Source organism: Caretta caretta, chromosome 11, assembly GCF_965140235.1.
Source record: "Caretta caretta isolate rCarCar2 chromosome 11, rCarCar1.hap1, whole genome shotgun sequence".
Lineage (NCBI taxonomy): Eukaryota > Metazoa > Chordata > Testudines > Cheloniidae > Caretta > Caretta caretta.
In genome coordinates, this window is record NC_134216.1 from 79,880,944 (window position 1) to 79,907,502 (window position 26,559).

General features: G+C 49.2%; 1 long non-coding RNA gene across 1 annotated transcript in view; it reads left to right on the plus strand.

The window, feature by feature from the left end:
- LOC142068594 (uncharacterized) overlaps positions 1 to 19,134 on the plus strand; it is a 32,439-nt gene extending 13,305 nt beyond the window's left edge. Inside the window, exons 2-3 of the long non-coding RNA XR_012664477.1 lie at positions 17,819 to 18,025; positions 18,172 to 19,134. This is a non-coding gene — a long non-coding RNA (uncharacterized LOC142068594). The remainder of the gene's footprint in view (positions 1 to 17,818; positions 18,026 to 18,171) is intronic.
- Positions 19,135 to 26,559: the final 7,425 nt, after the last annotated feature.

The following is a 26,559-nucleotide window of genomic DNA, read 5'->3' on the forward strand; positions in this document are numbered from 1 at the left end:
TAAAGTCATCCTATAAATACCTGCAATGTGTCACTTTGCCTTCTGTGTAAGACGCACGAGATGGCTTCCCGGATACTGGTATCGTATTGAACCTTTGTCCTCTACTATATTATTATTGACTTTTAGCACTAAACCTAACCGACATTGGTTATTTGGCCTCTTAAATTTTCATAATATTTCATAATGACACCAAGTGTGGTCAAGCAACTGACCACAGTTTGTCAACACAGCATGGGCACTGTTGCTCCATAATCTGGACTGGATGATTGTTGGTCTCTGGGTTGAATGTTAGCGGGTGGTCACACCTACCATCTGTGCCGCCAACCCCTCTGGGTCTCTGCGTGTGCCCCCTCAGGTCTCAGGCCTTGTGACTTTACCTTTCCTGGGGTGGAATCCCACAATTCTCCCACTCTCCCACTGGGCCCTGGCTGCAGTCCCCCGTGGCTAACCATGATCATCTCAGCAGGCCTGCCTTAGGCTCAGCTCCTGCAGTGCTGTTCCATTCGGGAGCTCTGAGCAGTGGTGGGGAGCGACCAGACGGCCTTCTTAAAACAAAACCTTGTTTACTAAGAACCAAAGCATTCCGGAGGAGGAAGATTTTAGAGCACGGAACTGCATATATGCAGGGCACATGTCTCAGGGTCGATCTAGCTGGGACAAAGTGGGAATTTTCTATAATATTTTCCAGGATGACTGTGTATGACTTTTGCATGGGCTAGAAGTTCACTTCATTCCCCTTCTCCAGTGCCTAAAAACCCCAACTCCCCTAGGAAAGTAGCTGGAGACCCAGAATTCAGTTTTGAAGGACGGCTGCCCCACTCCCAGAACAGGGGTTAAAAGCAGCCAAGCTAGGCTGATTGGGGAAGCAGCCACAGCTGGGGCCATGCCAATCAGGGTCCAGCTGGCCCTGATCAGAGGGCTGTGGGCCAGGAGCTGAAGGAGTCTCTCTCCAGCCCTGGAGTGGGAAGGGCTAGCTGAAAAGTGGAGTAGTGCTGGGGAAGAGCAAAGGGGAGCTGGGGAGCTCCAGCCTGGCAAACCCCCAGGTTGCAGGCCTTGTTAAAGGCCCCAAAAGGTACTGGGGATGCAGAGGGACAGCCCCGGGATAGGCAAAGGCAGCAGGTCCTACCCCATTGCCAATGATGAGTGGCCATTACACTGCAGTCTGCCCCAGTGAGCAGGGGCTAAGATGATGACTGGCAGTAGCCACTAAGGCAAGGTGGGTGAGAGGATGGGGGGGGGGGTCCCCTGGGAGGGGAGACCCAGAGCGGGGGTACTGCAGAGGGCAGAACCCCAGGGTAAGGGGCACCAGAGTCCAGGAGGGACACGGGGGGCCTGAGGCAGGCGAGACATCGGCCAGCACAGGGTGCTCCGGAGCTGGAAAGAGCTAATTCCCAGGATGACCAGCAGGAGGCGCCGCACTGGTGTGTCATCGCTTTGCTACAGAAGGGTTTTGAGCAAGGATTGCTCAGGGTCAACCTCCCCACATCCAAGTCCCAAACAGAGTGAAAGGAATGAATTGAATTATTAACAACTTTGTAAAATCTTATGATAAAGAAACATAAAAAATAATAATAATAATTTAATTTTACAACATAACTTTGCTACTTTATAATCCACAGATATTATCTTCACAGTTCTACATAAACATAAATAAAGAAAACCAATTAAAACCTAAACAGGTCAGTCCCCACAGAAACACAATGAGAAGGAACTCAGCGTTCCCAAAAGTTTAGGCTGAGTTCACTGGAGTCTCCGTTAGAATCTTTGATCACCAAATTCTATACAAACTGCGGACTCTAAAACATCTTCCCTCCACTTGCTTGTAGGAATCTTAAAGATTTGAATCCACGCAGGCTCTTCCTTCTCCAACCTCTGCTGAAATCACTGGTAGCCAGTCAACTGATTAACCAACCACTCAGTTAAGTGTATAGATTTAAAAAACAAAAAAACAAAAAAGCCCAGTTACAAGAAAATACAGAAGTGAGAACAGCAAAATATAACTGACTCTTTCCCCATTATCACGTTTAAGAAAAGTCGGTGAATCGCACTGGTTGAGACAATTTAACTAAAACAGTTTGGCTAAAATCAAACAACATTCCCAGAATACAGTTAAAAGAAAAGAAATTAGTTTCCCCGCCCAATTTCCCTTTTCTGTAATTAACACTGGCCATGCTTCCCTGAGGGTTATAACAGTATCACTAACCTGCTGCAAAAAGCTTCTGAGTCAGGGAAAACTGCCTGCTCTCTGCTCCTGGGCTCAGCTTTGCCCAACTCACACAATAGGGCACTGCTTCCCCACATATGAAGTCTGGCCCCAGCAACAGGGAACCTATTGGAGCAGCCCGAAAACTACCACACCCAATTCCCGAAACTTCTGGATGTGGAGTGCTAAATCTGCCTACAACAATAGCAAACACAACTCACTCCCCCGCCCCATCGGTCTCTTCAAGAGATATCTCCCTATTAGGCACATGGTTAAGGCTGCGAGTTTGTCATGGAGGTCACAGAAGTCACCGTTTCCGTCACCTCCGTGACTTTTGCAGCAGCCGGTGTGCCTGGCTCAGGGGCAGCTCAGGCAGGTGGCCAATGGGAGCTGCGGGGGCGGTGCCTGCAGGCAGAGTCAGCACACAGAACTGTCTGGCCTTGCCTCAGCCTAGCAGCTGAGCGAGGGAGATGTCACCGCTTCTGGGGGGCCCCCCAGGTAAGCGCAGCCCAGAGCCCGCCTCACCCCGTCCCGTACCCCAACCCCCTGCCCCCTCCCACACCCAAACTCTGCTGCTGGGTGGGGGAGGCGTGAAGCCAGGTAGGGAGTCTGCTGGCTCCACCAACCTGCCCCCAGCACCAGCAGGAATCCTGGGCCGTGTGCCACCACCCACCAGCTCCCCCAGCACCCAGGCCACCCTCCTGCAGCACCTGCAGGGCCTCCAGGCAGCCCCTCCCAAGTTTTGGTCACCGGTATTTTTAGTAAAAGTCATGGACAGGTCACAGGCCGTGAATTTTTATTTACTGCCTGTGACCTGTCTATGACTTTTACTAAAAATACCTGGGACTAAAACATAGCCTTACACATGATGCGTGCTTCAGTCCCTCTGCACTTTGAATTGCTACTCAGTGGGTGCAAAAGGGTTACAGAGCTTGCTCCTTGGACAGAGCAGGAGACACGAGGGGTGTGTACCAAGAAACTGTCTGGGGTGGAATGAATAGGTCATTAAAGAACTGGCAATGGTAGAACCTCAGAATTACAAACACCAGAGTTACAAACTGACCCGTCAATCACACACTTCATGTGGAACCGGAAGTACGCGAGCAGGCAGCAGCAGCAGTGACCAAAGAAAAGACAAGGAAATACAGTACAGGGCTGTGACATGTAAACTACTACAAAAATAAAAAAAGGGAGAGCAGCATTTTTATTACACAGAGTGAAGTTTCAAAGCTGTATTAAGTCAATGTTCAGCTGTAAACATTTGAAAGTAAAACCCCAACGTTTTGTTCCGAGTTACGAACAACCTCCATTCCCGAGGGGTTCGTAACCCTGAGGTTCTGCTGTCTATCAGTAGACAATATGGAAAGACAATGGGAGCCCCAAGGCCTGAACACTTACCACCTATCCAAGGGACACTCTCCCTGATGGAGCATGTGACCTCAGCATGGGTCTACAGGAAGACAGTGCACCGAGAGGTGACAGGAGGGAGATAGGAGTTGGCTTTCAGAGAGACTCAGCAGCTCTCACCTGGGACTGTCAAAGGGGCAGAGGTTGAGCACCAGACATGGATTCCACAGCAGTGTGGCTGGGTGGAGCGCTGGCTTGGCTGGGTTGATGGGCTGTGTCGTCACCTTTACATCTCCATGTTAACCCATGGACTTCCCGATGCTGCGTTCCAGTTGACTAATTAACCCTGCTCTATTTGAAAAAGGCTGCCTGGTGTCACTGCAAATACCTGCTGAGATGCATTGATCCCTGAGGAGTGTAACAGTTTCTACCCAGGAGTCTCCCTCAGTTGGACTTGCTCAGCCAGTGAAGCAGGTGGGCTGGAGCCCAGAGGCTCAGTCTCAGCGGCATCACCCTTAAGGAAGACTCTTGGAGGTCTGGCAGACTGAAAGGGTTCCTCCAAGGGACTGCTTAAAAGCTGGGGTATAGCACATACCTTGTGGATCCGTGATGACATCTTCCACCTGGGGGTACCAGTAGAGTTAAATTTCCAGCAGACCCCCAAGACTGCTAGGGTCTGCGGGGGGCATAATCTGTTCCCTTAACACTCAAAACCAGTTCTCTTTTCCCTTGCTTCAGGGAGTGTGACTTTAAATCTTGCCCTGTCCTTTGATCAAACTCTTCACAGGGATCAAATCACTTTTGAATGGTTTATAGCCCTTTCCTCTGGTAGCTCCTGGCCATGGCAAAACAGCCACGGAATCTGGACGTAGCATCCTCATGGCTACTGTGACGGGGCAAGGCCAGATGGCTATAGAAAAGTCGTGGGAGAGAGATATATTAGCTCCAGCCTAAACAAATCCCTGGTACCAGGATAAGTTAAATGGCAGCTTCTCCAGGTCAATTAAGACACCTGGGGCCAATTGAGAAGTTTCCAGAAGGCAGGGAGAACGCTAGGTTGATTGGGACACCTGAAGCCAATCAGGGACTGGCTGAAACTAGTTAAAAGTCTCCCAGTTAGTCAGGTGGGGGTGCATGTCAGGAGCTGTGGGAGGAAGTTGCGCTGTTGGAGAGGCTGAGCAGTACACACCATATCAGGCACAAGGAAGGAGGCCCTGAGGTAAGGGTGAAGTGGATCTTGAAGAAGTGGGGGCTGCTGTGGGGGAAGTAGCCCAGGGAATTGTACGTGTCATGTTTCTAAAAGGTCAGCTACCATAGCTGATACTATTAGGGTCCCTGGGCTCGAGCCTGGAGTAGAGGATGGGCCCAGGCTCCCCTCTTTGCCTGCCCGCACCCCCTGATTAATCACTGAGACTGGGAGACAACAGAGACTGTACACGGGAGGATAACTTCTCCTCACCTCCCTCGCTGGCTTATGATGAAAATGGCTCAGTAGACTGTGACCCTTGTCTCTAGAGAGAGAAGGGTTACGTGGAGGGTCACAGTGAGCCTCTGAGGCTAGCGAAATCCGCCAGGAAATGCGGGACTCACGGAGATAAGGACAGAGCTTTGTCACAACACCCACTTGGCTATTTCCTTTGAACTGCCCCTCATGTGTTTGTTGGCATGCTGGTGATCAATACGTTCAGAGCGGAAAGCCCAATAGCCCAGTCTAGTGATACCGTGACGATCTCACTGACGGGGTCACATGCCATATTCGCAAGCATGCTACAGATCAATGTTCCGAGATGGGCACAGCGGCTTTGGCCTTCCAGCCCTACACAGCTTGGGACCTTCCTCCATGAGAGACTGTTTCTCTCCTCATGCCACACTTGCAATCAGTGGAGGCACTCGAGCTGGATCGCCCTCAACGGAAGCGGTGCTCTGCTACCAGCCCTTTCTCCAGGAGGGGCTGTAACTAAGTGCCCCCTCCTTGCCTGGGGTGTCCCACAGTACCCTGCCTCAGTTTCCCCTTTTGGACTCTTCAGTAACTTACATACCCTATCATTTTAAAACATTCAGTTTCTGGAGGGGGAGGCAATGTATTTAGTCTATACCGACATCGGCCCTCCAGGCCCCAGTTCAGTGTCTCTTCTGGAATCAGAATGCCCTGCCCCCCCGTGCCTGGAACCGGGTTCAGTTCAAACACTCCCTGTATTCCCTGCAGCATCCCAGGCTTCCTGCCTGGTGCTCCCAGCCCTGCCTAGCTGGAGAGTTATTGGCTCCCCCGGCCTCTCCCTTATAAACCTGCACCTGGCCTGACCTTCTGGCAGCGACCACAATCCTTTTCCTAGCTGGGGAGGTGAGCTGGTCTCATCACAGCTGGGGCTGAGGCCATCTCCTTAAGGTGCCAGCCGCTCTGTGACAGGGGCCTTCAGTTCTGGAGCAAGCTCCCCTCCCCTGGGCCAGACTAGCCTGACCCTGTTGACATTCAGGGCATGTTGCCCAGTGCATCTATTAGCAGAGGCTGCTGTGGAGAAGGGGTGTGAGAGCTGCATGGGGGGGTGGAGTTTTGTAGAGGGGCTCAGTTCTCGTGTCCTCCTCGTCACTGTAGCATCAATAAACCACTCCCCTGAGCGGCAAGTTCCACGGATGTCCGTGTTTGTGTGCACAGCCTCCGCCGCTCGCCGAGCTGGGATTCCTGCGCCGACGGGAGAGCGCAGCTGGATCGGTGCAGCACGTCCCGACATGGCCTAAGAACTCCCACACGAGGCCGTGTGACTAGCAGCTGTCACCGGGAATTTGGCCTTTCTCTCATTCCCTCTCCAGCCAGAGACTGGTGTGTGGTGCCGTGTTTTGCTTTGGTAGGGTCTGGTTTGGCTTTGGGGGTCTTTTTACAAGTCAGTGCTGCTGTTTGTGTCAGACAAGGCTGGTCGGAGCGGAGGGTGGGGAGGTTTGGAGTGGTTCTGAGCTTCTGGCGGGAGTTCGCTCCACACTTTGGGGCCAGCCCCCAAGAAAGCTCTCTCTTCTGCACAGGTGAGCTTTATCTCGAGGGTAGGCATTTCTTTTGTGCCAGAGGAGCAGAGTTGTTGACCACTGTCCACGTCCCACAGCTTTGGCCTGTCTCAGAGCTCTTGGGCCCAGGCTATTGAACAGCTTAAAGATAAGGACCGAGACCTCCTAGGCGCCGACTCCGTGGGTGCTCCGGGGCTGGAGCACCCCTGGGGAAAAATTAGTGGGTGCTTAGCACCCACCGGCAGCCGGCTCCCCCCAGCGCCTCCTGCCCGCCGTGGACCAGCTGTTCCGCAGCGTGCAGGAGGAGCTGGGGGAGGGGGAGGAGCGAGGATGCGGCGCGCTCAGGGGATGGGGCAGAGTGGGGACAGGAAGAGGTGGGGCGGGGATGGGACCTTAGGGGAAGGGGTGGAGTGGGGGTGCAGCAGGGGTGGGAAGAGGCGGGGCAGAGGTGGACCTTAAGGGAAGGGGTGAAGTGGGGGCAGGGCTTGGGGCTGAGTGCCCCTGGGAAAGGAAGAAGCCGGCACCTGTGCCAGACCTTGACCTTGCCTCCCACAGGAAGCCAGCACAGACCGCAGAGGGCAGGTGCCGCGGAGCAGATGTGCTGCAACGCTCTGTACTAGCTGGAGTGTCCTACGTGCTGCTGGCTTCATGCTCAGGTCTAGCCTGTTGCGGTCGTCCGGCCTGGAGGCAGTAAAGGCGTGTATAACTGAGGCCGGTTCATCATCCCCCAGGGTGAGAGGGAATCTCCTAGCCAGCCAGAGATGGTCGTAGGTGTTACTCATGGACACTGCTGTACTGGAGCTCAGCTCCAGCCAGGAGCACTATGAAACTAATGCCTGGTTTGACCAACCCTGCCCTCCACAAAAGGAGAAGTGCCGTAGCTGCAAATGGTTGAGAATATTTTCCTCAGGAGTTTCCCATCATTATGCGTTGGTTGCGTCTAGCCAGGGAGACTCAGACCATTTCAGTACCTTGCCCTGGAGCCATAGAATCTTAGAATCATAGAATATCAGGGTTGGAAGGGACCTCAGGAGGTCATCTAGTCCAACCCCCTGCTCAAAAGCAGGACCCATCCCCAATTAAATCATCCCAGCCAGGGCTTTGTCAAGCCTGACCTTAAAAACTTCTAAGGAAGGAGATTCCACCACCTCCCTAGGCAACGCATTCCAGTGTTTCACCATCCTCCTAGTGAAAAAGTTTTTCCTAATATCCAACCTAAACCACCCCCACTGCAACTTGAGACCATTACTTCTTGTCCTGTCCTCTTCCACCACTGAGAATAGTCTAGAACCATCCTCTCTGGAACCCCCTTTCAGGTAGTTGAAAGCAGCTATCAAATCCCCCCTCATTCTTCTCTTCTGCAGACTAAACAATCCCAGCTCCCTCAGCCTCTCCTCATAACTCATGTGTTCCAGACCCCTAATCATTTTCGTTGCCCTTCGCTGGACTCTCTCCAATTTATCCACATCCTTCTTGTAGTGTGGGGCCCAAAACTGGACACAGTACTCCAGATGAGGCCTCACCAATGTCGAATAGAGGGGAACGATCACGTCCCTCGATCTGCTCGCTATGCCCCTACTTATACATCCCAAAATGCCATTGGCCTTCTTGGCAACAAGGGCACACTGCTGGCTCATATCCAGCTTCTCGTCCACTGTCACCCCTAGGTCCTTTTCCGCAGAACTGCTGCCTAGCCCTTCGGTCCCTAGTCTGTAGCTGTGCATTGGGTTCTTCCGTCCTAAGTGCAGGACCCTGCACTTATCCTTATTGAACCTCATCAGATTTCTTTTGGCCCAATCCTCTAATTTGTCTAGGTCCCTCTGTATCCTATCCCTGCCCTCCAGCATATCTACCACTCCTCCCAGTTTAGTATCATCCGCAAATTTGCTGAGAGTGCAATCCACACCATCCTCCAGATCATTTATGAAGATATTGAACAAAACCGGCCCCAGGACCGACCCCTGGGGCACTCCACTTGACACCGTCTGCCAACTAGACATGGAACCATTGATCACTACCCGTTGAGCCCGACAATCTAGCCAACTTTCTACCCACCTTATAGTGCATTCATCCAGCCCATACTTCCTTAACTTGCTGACAAGAATACTGTGGGAGACCGTGTCGAAAGCTTTGCTAAAGTCAAGATACAATACATCCACTGCTTTCCCTTCATCCACAGAACCAGTAATCTCATCATAGAAGGCGATTAGATTAGTCAGGCATGACCTTCCCTTGGTGAATCCATGCTGACTGTTCCTGATCACTTTCCTCTCATGTAAGCGGTTCAGGATTGATTCTTTGAGGACCTGCTCCATGATTTTTCCAGGGACTGAAGTGAGGCTTACTGGCCTGTAGTTCCCAGGATCCTCCTTCTTCCCTTTTTTAAAGATTGGCACTACATTAGCCTTTTTCCAGTCATCCGGGACTTCCCCCGTTTGCCACGAGTTTTCAAAGCCCTGCCACCTCTCGCAGGCAGCTCAGCAGAACCTCATGGTCCGCAGTGTGGAATGCTGCAGAGAGGTCCAGGAGGATGAGAATGGATTCCTGTCCCCCCTGCTGACAGCAGGAGAACATCCATCCGTGCTGCTCATGTGGTTCCCTTCCCATAGCCCAGCCAGCTCTGTCGGCTGCCAGGGAGTGGGGAGGGAGATGTCACTGCTTCCTTGTCGTGTTTTTGTGACATGTTTCAGAGCTCCTAGAGCTCTCGAGAGGCCCCCTTTTATTAGTGCACAAATTCAAATGAGTAAGTAGAGGAAGCGATCAGCATGGTTCTGAGTCAGAGGGGGGCTGGGAACTGGGATTAGCTAAACCCCTTTTCAGTCATGTCTTCCTCTGATGCCTAGAGGTATTGAAGGGAATGGATACACACCGACTGCCACTGGGTAGTTAGACTGGTGAAAACACCTGTGTGGACACTTATGTTTGTTTAAGTGTAATTGGGTGGCCTGGGACTAGATCACTGACCTGGGACTCAGAAGATTTGGATTATATTCCTGGCTCTGCCACTGACCTGCTGGGTGACCTTGCGCAAGTCACAGCCCTGTTCTCTGCCTGTTTCCCCACAGGTAAAATGAAGTAATGATACTGGCCGCCTTCATAAAGTGGTAAAAAGTGCTGTGCAAGAGCTGGAGGTTTATTTCGGTTGAGTTCAAATCTGTTGCTAGTCAGTTGAAGCTTGATGGAAAGAAGTCTGCTTAAACCAAAACCAGCGCATCCACACAGTCGTTGGCTCCAGTTCAACTCAGTCAGTTTAGCATCACACTTCCAGTTAAGCGGGTGCACCTTGTATGTGTAGACAAGCCCTTAGTGGCTGAGATTTCCACCCCAAAGACCCAGAATGTATAAATGAAAGAGTGACCTAGTGAACTCACCCCAGCCCTGACGGGCTTTTCTTGCTGCACTGCTCTCTTCTGACCCCTCAATGGGTTAGCTACACCCATTTACATTGTCTTGTCTTGATTGCTGAGTAAACTCAGTTATATCTCGTCTAGTCCACACACAATCCCCCCTTTATGGGCTCAGGATCATACCGGAAGTCCTGCATGTTTTGGTACATCCGAGCTGGCAACACTCTGTGTAGCAGCAGCAGCTGCCCTCCCCAAATACAGTTCATCAGCAGACCCATGGAGTGGCCTGATGCGATGTTAACTTGGAAAGTTTCTAAACTCAAGCCCAGAGCACAGGTGCAGCCTGCATCAACAGAAGGGATTTTTCCATCAGTGTTGGAACCTTCTTGAGAGCTAGTAACTCCGTCGATGGAAACATTCTTCCATCAGACTCGCTGCGCCTACGCTAGGGGTTAGGGCGGCATAGGTTTGCTGCATGCGGTGTGGATTTTTCACACCCCTGAGCACCACCACTATTTCAACCTACATTTTAAGGGTAGACCAGGCCCGGGAGAGATTCAGAGATGGACAGACAGCCGAAAGGAGCGGCCAAAGGCACAGGGTCTGATGCTGGAAGAAACCTGGGGAGTTTTTTGGGTCAGGGCTGAAAAGTGTCTCCTTGTTGCTGCCAGCAAAAGAACTTGTTGCCTGCTATTTGATTACTTTTGCATTCAGAGGCATGGGACTTTGTAAATAAACAAAACTGCATCAAAGAAATATCTGCCTAGCACCAATTGCTGCTCCCCAACTGGAACGTCCCCAAGGCTCCACACTTTGACTGGCCATTCAGGTCAAAAAAGGGGTAACAATCTATTGAGTCACCATAGCCCTGATCCTGGAAACACTAAGACCTGTGTTTAACTTTGCACACGTGAGTATTCCACGCACTGCAATAAGGCTACTCACCTGTTTACTGTTCAGCGTTTGTGTGGCTGTTTGCAGGACCGGAGTCAGTAGCTGCAAACCCAGGTCCCAGCTTGTGACAGGGCACCATCCTCAAACACACCCTTGCAGCCCTGCAGGCACACAGCCCTCTTGATGCTCGCAATCATTTACTCAGGCTGAGGAACTGAGACCAGGATCCCCCCTTTGCGGGGCACCATTTATTAGCTCCTTTTGTAAAGTACCAAAAACTTCCTCATTAGCCCCTGAAGTCCACCCTTCCCTTGGATCTATGGCCACGGCCAACAAGCGTCCTCTCCCACGTTCAGGAGCCCTCTGCCCTCCTCCCAGAGCTGGGCTATACTTCAGGCCAGTTGCAGCCCTCACGCAGCTTCTCCCTGTTTTCCTCCATCCTTTCATCTGTCAGCTTGGAGAGGTCAGCAGCATGAGTGTCTCCTCTGCCTCAGATCCCTCTCTTCAGCTAACCACTGGTTGCCTTTCATCAGACCCAGGCGCTTGTTAGTCAATTAGCTGCCAAGCGGTGAATTGCTCATAGGTGGGTTGAGATGGGCTCCTTCTCCTTGCAGAAGCCCATCTTGGATAGACTGGGCCCTGCTTGGCATCCGGCACCCTGTGACAGCTCTAGAAATGAAATAATGTAGATAAATGGAACATGACTAGAAGGGACCTCCTGGGTCACTGAGTCCAGTCCCCTCATACCACAGGCAACAATGTCCTGTGAGCCTTCATCAACGAAGCCTGGAGTGACTTCCTGCCTGTGTTAGACTAATAACTGCATTGTTACAGCAAAGCTGAGCCAAATGGGGTGAAGTGCTCTAACTTCAATGAAAACAATCTGTGTATTTACTGTAACTCGTAACCCGGGCTGCTCTAACCCCTGGGGCACGTCACTTCCTCTCTCAATACTCATGGAACGAAATCACATGTACTGTCAACAGCTTTGCTTATCTTTAATCAAAATGTAGCCACATAAAAACAAAGGAGACAGGTTTTGTGTGTGTGTCTCTGCTAAGAGGCCGCCTGGTTGCACAGGCTCCCTGGCAGTAACACAGGGTGAGTGACCGGAGGGGAAAACACTCAGGTGATGCTGGCTTTCACGAATACGCTTGCAGTGGACCATGGCCTCAGTGTAGCTTGTGGCACTGCAAAGTACAGCGGGAGTGGGAAGGGCACATGCTAGAACAGGGAGACCTTCGCCGAGGGGCAGAACAATGCAGAAGATGAACACTTAGGCCTCATCTACACTTAAAAATGAAAAGGAGGACTTGTGGCACCTTAGAGACTAACCAATTTATTTGAGCATGAGCTTTCGTGAGCTACAGCTCCCTTCATCGGATGCATACCGTGGAAAGTGTAGAAGATCTTTTTATACACACAAAGCATGAAAAAAATGGGTGTTTACCACCCCACTCTCCTGCTGGGAATAGCTTATCTAAAGTGATCACTCTCCTTTCAGTGTGTATGATAATCAAGTTGGGCCATTTCCAGCACAAATCCAGGTTTTCTTCCCCCCCCCCCCCCACAGACCCACTCTCCTGTTGGTAATAGCTTATCTAAAGTGACCACTCTCCTTACAATGTGTATGATAATCAAGGTGGGCCATTTCCAGCACGAATCCAGGGTTTAACAAGAACATCGTGGGGGGGGGGGTAGGAAAAAACAAGGGGAAATAGGTTACCTTGCATAATGACTTAGCCACTCCCAGTCTCTATTCAAGCCTAAGTTAATTGTATCCAATTTGCAAATGAATTCCAATTCAACAATCTCTCGCTGGAGTCTGGATTTGAAGTTTTTTTGTTGTAAGATAGGGACCGTCATGTCTGTAATTGCGTGACCAGAGAGATTGAAGTGTTCTCCGACTGGTTTATGAATGTTATAATTCTTGACATCTGATTTGTGTCCATTTATTCTTTTACGTAGAGACTGTCCAGTTTGACCAATGTACGTGGCAGAGGGGCATTGCTGGCACATGATAGCATATATCACATTGGTGGATGTGCAGGTGAATGAGCCTCTGATAGTGTGGCTGATGTGATTAGGCCCTGTGATGGTGTCCCCTGAATAGATATGTGGGCACAGTTGGCAACGGGCTTTGTTGCAAGGATAGGTTCCTGGGTTAGTGGTTCTGTTGTGTGGTATGTGGTTGTTGGTGAGTATTTGCTTCAGGTTGGGGGGCTGTCTGTAGCCAAGGACTGGCCTGTCTCCCAAGATTTGTGAGACTGTTGGGTCATCCTTCAGGATAGGTTGTAGATCCTTAATAATGCGTTGGAGGGGTTTTAGTTGGGGGCTGAAGGTGACGGCTAGTGGCGTTCTGTTATTTTCTTTATTAGGCCTGTCCTGTAGTAGGTGACTTCTGGGAACTCTTCTGGCTCTATCAATCTGTTTCTTCACTTCCGCAGGTGGGTATTGTAGTTGTAAGAATGCTTGATAGAGATCTTGTAGGTGTTTGTCTCTGTCTGAGGGGTTGGAGCAAATGCAGTTGTATCGCAGAGCTTGGCTGTAGACAATGGATCGTGTGGTGTGGTCAGGGTGAAAGCTGGAGGCATGTAGGTAGGAATAGCAGTCAGTAGGTTTCCGGTATAGGGTGGTGTTTATGTGACCATTGTTTATTAGCACTGTAGTGTCCAGGAAGTGGATCTCTTGTGTGGACTGGACCAGGCTGAGGTTGATGGTGGGATGGAAATTGTTGAAATCATGGTGGAATTCCTCAAGGGCTTCTTTTCCATGGGTCCAGATGATGAAGATGTCATCAATATAGCGCAAATAGAGTAGGGGCGTTAGGGGACGAGAGCTGAGGAAGCGTTGTTCTAAGTCAGCCATAAAAATGTTGGCATACTTTGGGGCCATGCGGGTACCCATAGCAGTGCCGCTGATCTGAAGGTATACATTGTCCCCAAATGTGAAATAGTTATGGGTGAGGACAAAGTTCAGCCACCAGGTTTGCCGTGACATTATCGGGGATAGTGTTCTTGACGGCTTGTAGTCCATCTTTGTGTGGAATGTTGGTGTAGAGGGCTTCTACATCCATAGTGGCCAGGATGGTGTTATCAGGAAGATCACCGATGGATTGTAGTTTCCTCAGGAAGTCAGTGCTGTCTTGAAGGTAGCTAGGAGTGCTGGTAGCGTAGGACCTGAGGACACGAATCAGATGTCAAGAATTATAACATTCATAAACTGGTCGGAGAACACTTCAATCTCTCTGGTCACATGATTACAGACATGAAAGTTGCGATATTACAAGAAAAAAACTTCAAATCCAGACTCCAGCGAGAGACTGTTGAATTGGAATTCATTTGCAAATTGGATACAATTAACTTAGGCTTGAATAGAGACTGGGAGTGGCTAAGTCATTATGCAAGGTAACCTATTTCCCCTTGTTTTTTCCTACCCCCCCCCTCAGATGTTCTTGTTAAACCCTGGATTTGTGTTGGAAATGGCCCACCTTGATTATCATTGTAAGGAGAGTGATCACTTTAGATAAGCTATTACCAACAGGAGAGTGGGTCTGTGTGTGGGGGCGGGGGGAGAAAACCTGGATTTGTGCTGGAAATGGCCCAACTTTATTATCATACGCATTGTAAGGAGAGTGATTGCTTTAGATAAGCTATTACCAACAGGAGAGTGGGGTGGGGGGAGAGAAAACCTTTTGTAGTGGTAAACACCCATTTCTTCATGCTTTGTGTGTATAAAAAGATCTTCTACACTTTCCACAGTATGCATCCGATGAAGTGAGCTGTAGCTCACAAAAGCTTATGCTCAAATAAATTGGTTAGTCTCTAAGGTGCCACAAGTCCTCCTTTTCTTTTTGCGAATACAGACTAACACGGCTATTACTCTGAAACTTAAAAATTAGATTGGCCTCGCTTCGTCATTCAGGGCTGTGAAAATTGGTGCTTCCCAAGTGCAATAGTCAGGCAGACTTAACTCCTGGTGTAGCCGCTGCTAGGCCTTCCATCGACCTAGCTCTGGGAGAGGTGGATTACCTAGAGCAGTGGTTCTAAACCTGGGGTGCACGCACCCCCTGGGGGTGTGATATGCCCTTTCTGGGTGTGTGAGACAGGCCAGATCTTTTTAGCAGGTAAATCACTGAAAACACAAATTAAGCATGGGCACATAAGTACAACTACTTTGTTTCGTCAAACCTATGTATTAACATTCTCCATTTTTTTAACGACTACTGTAGTATACAAACAAAAATATATCTCTAGGTTTAAAGAACTGACCTACTTCAATGATTTTTGATAAGGGGTGTGAGAACGTATTTTGAGACTCAAAGGGGTGCAGGCTGCAGTAAAGGTTCAGAACCACTGGCCCAGAGTGATGGAAAACCTGCTTTCGTCAGTGTAGGGAGTGTCTACGCTATGGCGCTCCAGCTGTGCCCCTGGAGCACACACATGCCCGTAGATTTCAACGGAGAAGGAATGAGCTTGTTAGTGGGATGGGGAAAGACACGGAGGAGCCCCAAGAATGCAAGAAATAGTCTTTACCTTAAACTTTCTAGTCACTGTAAGATTTGATCCCATCTAGCAAAGCTCTGTCGGGGCCAGGTTGTGGGCAGCCAGAGTACGCAGTCAGGAGCCAGCTGGGTCAGGATACCAAGAGGTCAGAAGCCACAGACACACTGGAATCAGAACCACAAGTCAGAGGTCTGGAGCCAAGTCAGGTCAGGATTCTGGGAAGTCAAGTGGAAGCAGGTTGGATCTCAGTTGTTCAGACAGCTTCCTGTTCTTGTAGGCCAATCCGCTGCTCTGGGACTCTGCCAGTGGAGTGTTAGGGGAAGAGCCTCAAACTGGGGCTGGGCTTCATGGGCCCTGCATCAGCAGGCTGCCAAGTGGAGGGTTGCAGGGTGGCTATTCCTGTTGACCCGGGTTCGAGGCCTGTGGGTTGTGATAAGCTCTGTGTACACTGGGGATTTGCTCTGGTTAGTCATCCATGTAGCTGCAGTGAAACAAACCCCTAAAATAGACAAGCAAAGCCACTACAGACCACAACTCACACTGATACAGCAGATTCAAATAAGGATAAGCTGCACAGATGCAAATCACAGCTTATAACAGCTTTGTCTGTTTGCAGCATGAGTTTGAACCAGTCCAGCTACCCCTGTGGCTAGCCCCTAACCCTTGCTGCCAGTGCAGATACGGGCTCAGACAAGACAGGAGTTTGCACTACTTGACTGGGATCCACTTTCACATTTCTCTTCGTTTTCTCTAAATATCGCTTTTTAAAGCCATATTTTTGGAATGAGACTGTTACTGGAATAACCACTATGGGCCAGTTTCTGGTCCCCACCCAGCAAAGCGCTTAAGTATATGATTAATTTGATGCATGTACTTAGGACCCATTGTTGAATGGGTGTCAGAGAAAAGGAACATCTGACCTGTGGGGAGACATATGTGTATTAACACTTGCTTAAGCATGGAAAAAAACAGCTATAAATAAGCACAGCTTTTGCCAGAAATTCACACAATTAGCAGAGTAATAATAATAATGCTCCATCTTATCATCTTGATGAGGTTGCGTCTAGGAAATTGTGAGTGTACATGTACAGAGAAAACAGGAATATGACTCTTTCCTTGTTCATCCCACATGATGGTTTATATAGTTCCCCGTGGTCTTGCTAACAAGAGTTTGCCGCAACAGAGATTTATTCTGGAGCAGGTTTAGATTGCGTTGAAGCTGAAGTACATTAATCCCAAGTGTTGCTCCAATTCACAAACCTGCTACAATCACTGAATGATTTCAACTAAATTCATGTCCCTAAGAAGAAAATTTCAAACACATTTGCAAATCTTCTTTTAAAGGAAGATGACCGTCTTCAAGTTGCGTCTGCACCGATTTCAGGGCCAAACTCTGCAACTTTCACTGAGCACAGCTCCCATTAAGGTCAATGCAACTTTGGCTCAATTAGGCAGGAATTTTCAAAAGCACGAAGGTGTCTGAGGAGCACAAATCCCACTGACAGTAAAGGGGACTCTTCAGCTTCTATTTTAGAAACTTTAACAAAATTCCACCATTATGAACCATGGACGATGCCCTCAGAGAATAGTTTGTATATCAAGCTGCCAATTCCCCATGTTGTTTCAGCAATGCAACCCATTTGCTACTAAAGAAAACCCTGCTCTTTTGAAAACTCTACCACCGAGTTCCTATATTTCCTCCTCATTCTTTATTATTAGAGGATGTTTACTTAAAGGAAGAAAAAACAAACCCCAAACCAAACCAGGAATTTTTTAAAAACAAACCTTATTTGTTTCTCCTGCCCACTGCCCACCAGAAGATATATCCTCTGATGGAGTTCTCCTAAAGGTCATTGGTTGCCTGATGGGCCCTGTGGTAGCTAGGGAATAGCAGGACTGTCACAGCCATACAACCTATGCACCACAACATGCTGCTGGTGCTCCGGACTCTTGTGAAGGAGATGACAGAGCCAGCTCTGCACTAGGGGCAAAGGAGCTTTGGGACCTTGTTGTGCCACTGTAACCAGTGGTCACCTCTTCGACCTGCTCAGTTAGCCAATACTTGGCATCTCATGGGCTGTTTTTGTAAGGAGAAGAAACTGAGGATGGAGTCAGGTGTTTCTTTGATAGAATCCTGTTTATTTACAAACAATGTACAAAGTCCTGTTTCCCTGAACACAGGAGGAATCAAACTCATGGAGGCAGTTTCCTTGCTTGCAGCTCCAAACCTTTTTCCAGCCAGCACTCCCCCTGCAAAGCGACTTCTCTTCACTTTCTCTCAGGGCCTTTTTCCCAGTTCTTCTCTCGTTGTTGGCTTGGGGTTTTTTTTTTGGCTTCTCTCTGCCTCTGAGTGCTTCTGCTCCAGATATACATGCCTCCATCAAACAATAGCCAGTGAAACTCCTCTGCCCAAATAGCTCTTTTTCTGACCAGCCTTGCATGTAGCTACGTTTTGGGTGGGGGCTCCTATTGTTCCAGCTATCTTATTCCAACAAGGAGCTTAACTGCTTCTTACATTTATCCTGAAGGATGGCTGTCACAACTACCAGATTCAATGGTTTCACCCAACCGCCATCATAACACCTGCATAAAGAGGCTTCAAGACAACAGCAAATTGTACCCCGAGCCCCATCCCACTTGACTGGTAATTGTCAGGGGCTACCCAGTGGGACAGACTGACAGAGACCCAGTAGAGGGAATCTGAAGGAGCTGGGCCTTCCTGAGCTCAAGGAATGGTAAGCCTTTGGGAGACGCAGGCTTGAGTATACACTAGTTTATTGTTTTAAAATCTGTTTTCTCCTAACTGCCTCTGTTCCTACTAAAGGAGGTATTGCTTTGAGAAGGCTGTTTGGTTATTGGATACCACTGTCATTACTCCCAGCAGGAACAAAATTGCAGGAGCTGAAGATAAGTCAGGCCCTGCTGCGGTAATCATGGCTGAGCAGAGCAGACTGCAGCCCAGGGCCTGGTCTGAGAGTGGGAGAATTCTGTGATTCCACCTGGAAAAAGAGATGATGGAGGTGAAGATTCACTTCTCTACCTTGTTGCTTAGTTTACTCATCTGTAAAATGGGGACATTGCCCTCCTTTGTAAGAGCTCTGAGATCTACTGATGGAAAAACTATATAAGAGGTAGATATGTTTTTATTAGACAGGTTGTTCAGTTATCTTTGGTTCTGAAAAGAAGTGTGCCATCTAGTGGCTGCTGTTGATGAATAAATGGAGTTGAAGGAAAATAAGTTCAAATACTGGCAGTTATCTTTTTGAGGAAGGAAGAACAGGCAGGCTTTTAGCATATCATGTCCTAAAATGTCAGCCTCCAGAAAACACCACAGCAAAACAGCGCAGAAAGGTTGGAATAGACTGGATCTGGTCCAAAAATGCAGTCAGCTTTTCAGAAAAATGTTCACAATTTTTCAGCAACATTGTAAATAGTATTTTCACAAAATGTCAACCACCTCTGTGAACTGGTTGAAAAATGGCAAAATAAATTGGCATGAAACTTCCTTGCAAAATTGTACAATCTTGTGCTGAAATACTGGAAACTTTAAAAATGTCAAAGAGCTGTAGAATGTGCTCCCTTTGTAGATCTGCTCCTCTCAAGAGACAGCCCAGCAGCTAGCTCAGCGATGCAAGAGTGTATTCATGGGTAGAATGTATTGTCATTCAGCATCCTGCTGCAAGATGAGAGGCTGCAGATCAGGGTGGATTTGATTTAAATCACTAGTCAGGAACACTCTATTTAATCATGGGTTTCTATATAAAAAAGTGCATTCTTGTTGGTTGTTATAACCTTAATACATATTCTTCACAACTCAGAGATAGATGTAGGTTTCATTTTTAGATGGTACACACTATACATTTTTAAAATGATTTATTCTGAAAACTTTTCATATTAGTTTTACAGCTATATTAGAAAATGAATAATTGTTCAGTTATTTCATTTACCAAAGGTAATTGAAGCAGATATTTATGAAGTCACTGGGAGGTGAACTATCTCCAATTCAACGGGTTAATCATTAATGTTTGGAGGATTTTCTTGCCATGCTGTATTAGGAGGAGAACATCGCCAGACAGACATTTAAATTGTTTTATTTAACTAAAACAACAACATTAAGTATTCTGGATTTTTTTTCTTCAACAGCAAACATATAATATTTTAACAAAACAAGCATATAAATTTTTGAATTTAGTTAAACATTCAAGTTTTTTAAAATCAGGTTTGTTTGTGTTCAAATTGTTTTTAACTAAAATGTCAGCCAGGTCAACATGAGAAACTTAAAATACTGGCTTCTGCAGCTAACTCAGTCGTCTTCACCTTCATTTTCCTGTTTGTTCATAACCTGGAAAAGAAAAACACGCTTCCCTGCTTCTTCAGGTCCCAAACGACTTCTCAATTTGGAATGAATTTGTCCAAAGGAAGAAAATATTATTTCTACACTAGCAAAAGAAGCTACTGCTGTTAAAAGTGAGATTACCACTTCAACAGTCTCTGAATCCAAGTGCTTACGTGACTTCCACCAGTTCACTGGTGTGACTTTCTTTAAAATATCATCAGCAAACATATATTTCTTGAATGGTTCACCCTGAGCTCTGAAGTTTATTATAGTTGGCATTATAGAGGGATCATTGCTGGATGTCCATGTCATCGCCAACTCCTCTTCAGCAGTTAAGGTTTGACCCTGGTACCGAGTACTGAGAATATTTGCAAGAAATTGAGCTGGAGATAGTGCTTATCCCATTCGTTTTTTTAATGCTTTTAATTTAACTCTGTCATTGCACATTTCTCTCTTTAAGATCTCGCTCAGTTACTTCCAAATTTCCAGTGTCAGCAATAAAACAGAGATTTCCCTGTGTTTCGTTTGAGGCTACAGAAATAGGCTTCAGGGTACTCAGCATGTGTCCAACATTTCTCTTCAGACCAATGTTGAGAACTTTGGCTGTGACAGTGCCATCTATTTTTTCACGATTTTGTTCACAGACTGTCATCAGATTAGGCCAGTTCTTGATAGTAGGCTTCAGAGTAGCAGCCGTGTTAGTCTGTATCCGCAAAAAGAAAAGGAGGACTTGTGGCACCTTAGAAACTAACAAATTTATTTGAGCATAAGCTTTCGTGAGCTACAGCTCACTGCATCGGATGCATTCAAGTGGAAAATACAGTGGGGTGAAGAGTTCATGTAGCGTTCATGCACCTGGAAACAGTCAGGGCACACCCTGACTGTTGTGTAGGAGCAATGCACACATTGCTCTGCTCTGTCCAAGGACATGGACCATGAAAACATGGACCATTTGGGAAGTCAAAATAAGGACATCAACCGTGGGAAGCTTCCTTGGCCTAGGCTTAAGGCCTGAGAACAAAGATTGTAGTAGATAGAGGCTGGTAAATAAGAATATTAATCAAAGTCATATTATTTCCTTTTGTTGATGCCTTTTGCGGTCGGTTGGGGTATGTGATGCGCAGGGGGGAGAGAAATAAAAGAGGTGGAAAAGCTGACAGGGGAGATCCCATCAGCAGACCAGCCTGCTTGCTTGTCTAAAGCCGTGTCCTGTCTTGTATTGAACCGCCACAACTGGCGCCCAACGTGGGGCCCTCAGCACTCACCTCGCCCCGCAAGGGATTCAGACATGTCACTCATCCGCTTCGTGGATCCCGGTGAGTATTTTTCATTGTGGTAAGTATGGGAAGCTCCCTCTCTGCTTTGCAAGTGCAACACCGCAATGAGCAGCAGTATTTGCTGCGTAAGGCTCAGCATGACTGTCCCACTCGAGAACTCACTCTCCTGCTACAGGAGGTGAGTGCCCAATGCCTGTGGTACCCTGAAGCTGGAACCCTTAAGCTAGCGGACTGGGAGCGGTCGGGCCAGACATTGCACAAGGAGCCTCGGGCGCCCGTGCAGGCTTTACATGCCTGGCACCTCTGCCGTGACGCGATACAGCGTGTCGCTTTGGACAGGCCCTCCCTCGCGAGGCTGATGCTCTCGCCACTCCCGTCCACTCCTGCAGCCGTCCCCCCTCCTAGCGATGCGACACAATGTGTTGCCTCGGAAAGGCCCTCTCCCGCACCAACAGAGGGGCTGCCGATCTCGCCACCCCCATCCGCTCCTGCAACCATTCCTCCCCCTGCTTCGCCCCCAGTGCCTCTATTACCACCGTCTCCCTGGCCTTCCCCACCAGAGCCGGTGTGTGATCACCCTCCCCCCGTGGGGCCCCATGCTCCGGGGCCCCCCGGAGGGTCGTCCGCGTCTGCTCAGGGGCTCTCGCTGGTGCAACAAATGGTTCACGCAGCGAAGACTTGCTCAGATCTTACAGCAGAGGAGCTGGCTGAGCTGGTCTCAGTCTGTCCGGTGACCTGGCAGGATGATGGCCAGGGCAACCAGGTTGCAAACTGGGTCAGTTTGCCTTACTCGGTGATCAGAGAGGTAAAGAAAGCGATTCACGAGTTCGGCCTGACCAGCACGTATGTGCGGGGTCTCATTGAAGGGCTAGGTTCTGGGTACTCTCTGGTCCCTGAAGACTGGAAGGCGCTGTTGCGCATGATGCTGACACCCAGTCAGTATGTTATTTGGCTTAGTGAATTTCGGCAGATGGCGGAACGCCAAGCCCAGGTGTATAGAGAGCAAGGTGTCATTTATGAGCAATTGGCAGGGGAGGGCCAGTTTGCTACTCTCCAGCTGCAGTCTCAACTCCCTCCGGCCTACTTCCCCATTATTTCCACTTGCGCCCAGCATGCTTTCCGGAAGGTCCCGGATTCAGGCAAGCCTACCAAAAGCTTTGCCAGTATCCCTCAGGGTGCGTCAGAGTCCTTTATGGATTTTACCAACAGATTGCAGGAGGCTATCCTCCGACAGGTGGATAGCCCTGCGGCAGCTCAGGAGATCCTGTTAAAAATGGCAGTTGAAAATGCGAACGAGGATTGCCGCTGTGCTCTCCAGGCGGCACAAGCCTCTGGGATTCTAGAGCTCTCAGACATGCTGCGGGCGTGCCAAAACATTGGCACCCAAGCCCATAAGGCTGGAGTTCTGGCTGCCGCCCTGCGGAAAAGCGGGAAGGAGGGGAAGCGTTGTTACCGCTGTGGTAAGGAGGGTCATTTTCAGCGGGAGAGCCGCTCATCAACGGCACCCGCTCGCCCCTCAAAGAAGTGCCCCAAGTGTCGGAAGGGCTATCTCTGGGCTAATCAGTGTCGTAGCAGGTCAGGAAACCGCACGACGGGTCCCCCCCGAACCCAGGGCCAAACGGGGGTGTTTCCCACTCAGACAACTGTTCCTCTGCTTTAAAACCCATAGACTCCATGAAGGCGGCGACTGCTGGAAGTGCAGTGCTTGATTTGATTATGCAGGAGGACGCTGACTTTCGGTTGCCGGGGGAGGTTTGCGCCATACCTACCCAGGTGACGGGACCTCTCCCTGCCAGATTTGTGGGTCTGGTTCTCCCTCGCTCACACGCTGGGAAACAGGGTTTTTTTGTCATCCCAGGGGTCATTGACGCCGACTACACCGGCGTTATTAAGGTTCAGGTATGGACCCATCTTCCACAGTCGCTCCCGTGTGGACGGTCAATTGCGCAATTGATTTTAGTCCCCTATCAGGTGCCAGCTGCCGAGGATCGAGCCCGGGGCGGAGGCGGCTTTGGATCGACGCTGGCTCAGTCGCCATCTCACAACACGTTCTCTGCACTTGTGGCTCTAACCATGTCGGTCCGCCCCTCGAAACCTCAGTTAACACTTCTCTTAAATAATGTTCCTTTTACAGGGCTGTTGGACACTGGAGCTGACGTTACGGTGATTCGCGATCCGGAGTGGCCGGTCAGTTGGCCCACAGTTCCTTCTGAAGAGTTGTGGGGGATTGGGGGTAGTAAACCCGGGCGCCAAAGTTTGTCTTGGGTCACGGTCTCTAAACCAGGAGGCCGTGCCCTTGCTACAATACGCCCTTTTGTGCTCCCTGTCCACCTCAATATTTGGGGCCGTGACTTACTTACAAAGCTGGACACCACCCTCGATATTAATATCTAATGGCCCAAAACCCTCCCGCGTCCACCTTGCCCTCCGCATTACCCTTGGTGTGGCAATCCTTAGAGCCCGTATGGATTGACCAGTGGCCCCTCCCCCTAGAGAAGCTGAAAGCGCTTCATTCGCTTGTGCAACATTTGCATGCACAGTGCTTGGAACGCTCCACTAGTCCCTGGAACACCCCGGAGTTCGTTATTAAGGAAAAATCTGGTGCATGGCGGCTCTTACATGATTTAAGGGAAATAAATAAACGCATACAACCCATGGGCCCCTTACAATTTGACTTGCCGAACCCAAATTTAATTCCTCAAACCGATCAGCTTTGTGTGTTAGATTTAAAGGATTGTTTTTTCACCATCCCCCTTTGCCCACAAGATCGCGAAAAATTTGCGTTTACAGTGCCACTATATAATAATCAGCAACCCTCTCATAGGTATCAGTGGAAAGTCTTGCCCCAGGGAATGCAAAATAGTCCGACCTTGTGTCAGCTCTTTGTGGATCGGGCCCTCGCCCCTTTTCGTGCCCAATACCCCCACACTAAAGGTCTACCATTATATGGATGACATTTTGCTTAGTGGTCCCCAGGTTACGGCAGAACAGCTTGAATCTTTGTCCCAGATTCTCGGCCAAAATGGCCTATTAGTGGCACCAGAAAAAATCCAACGCTCTTATCCCTACCACTACCTTGGGCATAAGGTTTTACAAACCTATGCCGCCCCTGTTCGCCCAGAACTGGTTCTACCTCAACCCCTAACCCTTGTTAAATTACAACAGATTTTGGGTCATTTAAATTGGATTCGACCCTACTTCCATCTCCCCACATCAATGCTGCAGCCGTTGTTCGAGCTCCTACGTGGAGCTCGGGCACTGGGCGCAGTTATTGCCATCACTGAGGAGCACATTGCCTGCATTCGACAAATCAATGCAGTGTTGAGTCAGCAGTTTGTGGATAGACTCACTGAGGTCCGTCCCCTACGGTTGGTTCTCCTTGCCACCCCTCATACGCCTACTGCGGCTCTGTTTGTACCTCATACGGACACAGCCGTCTCCATCATAGAGTGGATATATTTGTCATCCACTCCTCCTCGGAACATTTATCCTTATTTAGACGCCCTGTCTGATCTTGTTCGTAAAGCCCGCCACCGTGCAGTGCAGCTCACGGGCACTGATCTAGTTGCCATTGTGTTCCCCTTGTCCCGTAGTGAATTTGATTTCTTGTGCCACACCTCCTTGGCCTGGCAGGTTGCTCTTTGTGATTATGTGGGAGAGATCTCTTATAATCCCCCAAAAGATCCCCGATTGGTAATTACCCAACAGGTGCCCCTAGTTGTCCACCGTCTTAGCCGCTCTCAACCCATTGTTTCAGCTGTCACTCTTTTTACTGATGGCTCTCCACGTCGAGGTGTTGTCAGCTATCAATTAGGTGACCCCCCTCGTTGGCATTCTCGTTTTACGCTGCCTCAGCGTTCCGCGCAGCGTTCAGAACTGGCTGCTGTTATTTTGGCCTTTCAACTTTTTGCTGATTGTCCCTTTAATTTGATTGTGGACACCCATTATGTTTATCAGGTAATTGATCATTTACCCCTAGCCCTCATTACCCCTCAGGTCGATGCAGACCTCCTTCGCCTGTTTTTGTCTTTACAGTATCTCATCACCACTCGTAATTTCCCTTACTTTGTTGCTCATATTCGCAGTCATACCCCTCTGCCTGGGCTACTTACTGAGGGCAATGCACGCGCCGATCACGCGTTGCGTGGTCAGGTAAATTCCCTTTTTTCTGACCCCATTGAAAGCCATGCCTTTTTTCATCAGTCTGCCTCTGTTTTGGCCCGGCACTTTCACATTCCTGCTGATCATGCACGTTCTATTGTTCGTTCCTGCCCCCACTGTGCCGCTGCTGCCCCTACCTTTTCTTATGCCGTTAACCCCAGAGGTACCGCAGCGAATCAGCTGTGGCAAATGGATGTCACTCACGTGCCACAATTCCGCCCCTATTCGTTTTTACATGTTTCCATTGATACCTATTCGGGATTCCTCTGGGCGACCCCACAGCGTGGGGAAGCCACTCCCAAAGTTATTCACCATTTGCTAGCCTGTTTTGCTGTTATGGGTCGCCCGAGCCAGATAAAAACAGATAATGCCCCAGCCTATTGCTCCACAGCCCTTTCCACCCTTTGTGTCCAATGGGACGTCCGTCTCACACACGGGATCCCTTATAATTCCACGGGCCAAGCCATTGTTGAACGTGCAAATCGCACGCTAAAAACCTTGCTCGACAAACAATTAAAACAAGGGGAGCTGCGTCTCCGAACCTTAGGAGACATTCAGCAACAATTGCATATCCTTTTGTTCACCTTAAATAATTTAATGCTGAACGCAGATCAGCAGACCCCTGCGGATCGGCATTTTCATAAATCCGAGGTACTGGAAAGACCGCGTGTCTATTACCGTCAGCTGCCCGATCCGCAATGGCTGGGCCCAGTACCTCTAATCACTTGGGGTCGGGGATATGCTGCTGTGTCTCTCCCTACAGGACCGTTGTGGGTTCCGGCCCGGTGTGTGCGACCGGCACTGAAGCAGCATGGCGTGGCACCAGGGAAACACCCATACCGGAGTTTCAGCTGACCCTGGAGGAGAGCGCGGTGCCTCCCGGGTCGACAGCGAAGGGACGGAAACGGAAGAGGCGTAGCGTCCCAAGCCAGCCCGTGACATGGGGAGCAGTAAAAGCATTGGTCGCCGCGGCTCAACAACGACTGGCAGCAAACCAACAGCCAGAGACTCCTGAGACCTTGTTTGTGGCAATTCTTGCCCAAATTACTGCTAATTCTGTATTGATTGTATGCTTTTTGTGTCTGCTATTTCCTGTAGGGGTTGGCTCGGAAGCGCTTTCTCCGTTACGGGCCCGAATGACATATAACCTATGGGAAAGATTGGCTTCAATAGCAAATGTTACCCACTTTTGTTTATCTAATTCTGTAGCAGCCGGAGAATTGTTAGGTACATGCCTTATTCCAGTATGTCATCACCCTGAGGAAATTGGGAATGAGACGATGCTCGCTGCTTACGCGAATCTCTCTTCCCAGTACTCTGGCATGGCTAATTGGGGCCCTGCCAACTATACCTTGCCTCACACGGCCATATCCCTCCACACACCGTATTCGGCCGGGGCCAACAATGTCACTTGTGCACGTGTGGTTAACTGCACTAGTACAAAGGTGCCCTTCGGCTGTCGGCAAATTTCTCAACTCCTTTTAAATTGTTCCCA